Source organism: Myotis brandtii, unplaced genomic scaffold (genome assembly GCF_000412655.1).
Source record: "Myotis brandtii unplaced genomic scaffold, ASM41265v1 scaffold803, whole genome shotgun sequence".
NCBI lineage: Eukaryota > Metazoa > Chordata > Mammalia > Chiroptera > Vespertilionidae > Myotis > Myotis brandtii.
In genome coordinates this window covers 583,805-587,687 of record NW_005371234.1, presented here as the reverse complement: position 1 = coordinate 587,687, position 3,883 = coordinate 583,805, and the positions used below count along the sequence as shown (strand labels likewise).

The following is a 3,883-nucleotide window of genomic DNA, read 5'->3' as shown; positions in this document are numbered from 1 at the left end:
GGGGGGGGGGGGGGGTCCTCCTCAGCCCGGCCTGTACCCTCTCACAGTCTGGGGCCCCTTGGGGGATGTCCGCTGCACAGGGAGAGGATCTAAGCTGGCAGGCGGACATCCCCTGAGGAGTCTTTAGCGGGGTCCTTGGCACTGCCACAGAGGTGGGAGAGGCTCCCGCCACCACTACTGCACTCGCCAGTGAGCCCGGCTTCTGGCTGAGCAGAGCTACCCCTGTGGGAGCACACTGACCACCAGGGGGCAGCTCCTGCATTGAGTGTCTGCCTCCTGGTGGTCAGTGTGTGTCATAGCAACCTGTCGTTCCAGCGTTCGGACAATTTGCATATTAGGCTTTTATTATATAGGATTGCTATGTTGCTTGCTGCCTCAGGGCCATCACCTCCTCTGTTCCTATGGCCTGCATGCTCTTCCCTGCACTCTTTGTCTTATGAATGGTCCAACTGCTGAGTAAGTGTACCCTCCATCTTACATCTATTCTTAAAAGCACTTTTCCCAACTTGAAATTGCATATTTATTTGATAAAATTTTTTAATTTCCCTCCCCCCAAAAGACTGTAAGCCATGTGGGGAAGAGAAAACATCTTTGTTTTGCTTTTTCAAAAAAAAATTCAGCTTTACTGGGGTATAACTGATTATTTTGCTTTTAACCATTGCATTCTCTGAGCTTAGCAATGGCCTGGCACAGAAGAGAAAACATCTTTGTTTTGCTTTTTCAAAAAAAATTCAGCTTTACTGGGGTATAACTGATTGTTTTGCTTTTAACCACTGCATTCTCTGAGCTTAGCAATGGCCTGGCACGTAATAGCATTTGTTGGATACTTACTGACTCAGTGATGGAATATCAGGGTATTTCATCAACTCCAGTCTTCCCCTCGGACCATGAGCTCCTGAGGCAGGTTCAAGCTCATCTCTGGGTCCTCAGCCTCCAGCCCAGGGTTTGTCACTAAGGGGCACGTAGGAAATGTTTGAACGGAAGGAAATGGGGAATTGATGGGTTCCTTCAACAGAAGGAGTCCATTGCATTGCTGAGTATAAAAAATAGACTCTAAGGGCAGTGGGGGGTTGGGCTGTGGGCTGCGAGGAGATTCCAGTGTCCCTGAGTGGACAGGGAATGGCTTTCTGCTGTCCACCGGAGGATGGAGAGCATTTCAGAGCTCTATGGAGGCCCATGGTGGAGTAGAGAAAGGGCAAGTTGTGAGGACAGGTCTGGCTTGAATCCTGCTCCCCCACTCACATGCTGTGTGACATAGGGCAAGTGACTTCACCTTTCTGAGCTCCAATTCATCGGTAGAAAGGGGATGATCACAGACCTTGCCTCCTGAGATTGTCATGAAGATTAGAAATAATGTATTGGCTCAATTAGCACGGACTAGACAGTGATGCCGCTGCTGAAATATTTTAAGTCCCTGGATGCTGGGTGCTCCTAAGCAGAACATGGGGTGGATACAGCTTGATCTTGCCTTGCCTTAGGACCACTGGAGAAGCAGCTCTGAGGGCAGGCCCAAGGCGAAGCAGGTGTGTAGGCAGGAAATGAAGGCTCCAGCCCAGAAGCCAGCAAGGTGGGGAAGCAGTGGGCAAGCAGTGCCCAGGGCGGGCCAGGCGGGGTTTGATTTGAAAGTATTGGAGCCCATTGGAGGATGGCATGGCCATATAGCAGGACCCTTTGTCTGAGTGTCTGTCTGCCGCCCTCATCCTATTTTCCCATGTGTTTAGGCCCCTAAGCCAGCTTTCCCTGCCTCCCCCTCCCCCTGCCCCAAAGGCTGCCCTGGTCTGGGCTTCGTTGAAGGCCAATGTGCAGAGATGCAAAGGGAGGTTGTTGTCAATGAATGAATCTCAGTTCATCTTCTGGCTCAGCCATCCACTCAGTGTGGCCTAAAAGCCAGTCTCTACCTGCTGCCACGCTGGGGGTCTGAGAGGCCTCTGGGCTCCCACATGCTATCGCCCTACAGATTAGGCAGCAGTTACCCGGAAAGACCCCTTGGGTCCCCGTGCAGCGCGGCGCGGGGACACAGCCAGGAGCTCAGCGGAGATGCCGCCAGACACAGCAGCATCTAGAAAGAGGCTGGGGAACAGAGCTGCAGACAGGGTCCCCAGGGGCAGCCGAGAGGAAGAGGCCGTGGCTGGGGGCCCTGGGGGGTGAAGAATCCTGCTCTGCTGTCCCCGGTGGGCTGACTGCTCCCCCCACCATTCCCCGCCAGGCCCCTGGGGGACCTCGCTCTAATAATGTATTTGATCGACTCGCCGGCCGCGTACAAGCGATTATTGTCTTGTCGGGAGTCAAACGTATCGATCCGGTGAGAAATATGAGCGGAGCAATGGGGCCCGCGTGTCAGTTACCAGCCCCGCTGGCCCTGGGGAGCCCCCTGCGTCTCCTTTAATTACCGCTCAGCCCTGAGCCCAGTCTGGCCTCCCTGCGCAGCCTCCTGCCCAGGCTCCCTGCACCCCCCGGGGCCCCTGCTGCTCCCCAGCTCCTGTGCCCTACCTGTCTTGCTCAACATAGCTAGAGGCCTCTCTCCAGCTGGGTGGCCACCATCCCCTGCGTGGGCCCCTCATTCCTGGCTGCCAGGCCTACCCACCAGTGTGCCCCAAGCTCTGCTCCTCTGTCCTCCTTCAGGCAGGGGGCCTCTCACGGCCATTCTCCTTCAAGGTCCCCTGGCTCCTCAGGGACTCAGTTCTGGTCTGCCTGAGGCCATGAGAGCGGAGCCAACGCAGGAGGCCAGCGGGTGGGGCGCCTCCATCCCATGGTTTTCCGCTGCTCCGTACTCAGCTGCAGGCCTGGGAGGGCAGCTCGGAAATGAGCGAAGCTTCTCTCCTTGCTCACCAGAAAGGGCTGCACCTGGTCACGTCCACGCTCCACACATGGGCGATAGTGACTATGTCCGGGGTGGAGCATGGGGGTGGCTTGTGGGGTTTGGGTCCCCCATAGTGTCCTTATGACCCTCATTTCCAAATCCCCCAAAACATAAATCCTAAATCAAAACAGAGTGTGCTGGGCAAATGGGCTTTTAAGACAAGGTTCTAGTACCCCACTGACTGGCACCAGACTGCTGTCCGGAAGACCCTCATGTATAGAAATTCTGTATGAGAGAGAGATGGAAAGAGAGGGGGCGGGGGGAAAGAGAGAGAGAGAGCGAGCAAGAGCAGGAGGCAGCAGATATGAGTTGGAGCTGAGTTGATGCTGGGTGGTCTGGATTTCCTCAGTGAAACGGCATTTACAGGACAGGACGGTGTGGAGTGTAGACAGCTGGGAACTGCCCCTCTGTGTGCAGATGTAGGCACTGCTGGTCATTCCCATCAGGTGGGCCCGCCTGCCTGCCTGGGCGTGCCTGGGTGCTCAGGGCCCATGCAGACGGAAGGGCACGTGTGAAGATCTGCCTGTGTGTTATAGCTTGCGTGAGTGTGCATGGGTGTGAGTGAGGGCACACGCGGCCAGGAGCATGCCTGGGCACACATGTGTGGATGTGCCCTTGTGCCATGTGTCAACGTGAGGGAGCAGAGGGGGTGTCTGAACAGGCGAGTGGGCAGGGAAGGTTGGTGTTGGAGCCGCTGCTCAGTGTTCCTGTGTCTGCGTGTGCACACGTGTGTGTGTGTGTGTGTGTGTGTGTGTGTGAGGTGCTGGGGTCCGTGTGTAGAAATACTTGAATGTATGTGTGTGGGGGGAAGGGTGAGTCCAGGCGTCATTGTGCGCACGTGTGTTTTGGGGGTTCCCCAGCCTAGGCTAGCGTAGTGAGCACGGCAGGGCCCGGAGGGCTGGTGGGCTGTTTGGAGGAGCCGGGGTAGGGGTAAGGGGAGGCGCAGGGGCGGGAGGAGAAGCGGGCAGCGCCTCGGCCGCGCCTTTGTCTGCGCCGCCGTGCACCCGGGAGTCCGACGCCTTT

General features: G+C 56.4%; 1 protein-coding gene across 1 annotated transcript in view; it reads left to right on the top strand.

Moving 5' to 3' along the window:
* The window catches only part of POU2F2 (POU class 2 homeobox 2), a 59,854-nt gene that overhangs the window by 21,313 nt on the left and 34,658 nt on the right, over positions 1-3,883 (top strand). The gene's annotated exons all lie outside the window — the stretch shown is intronic.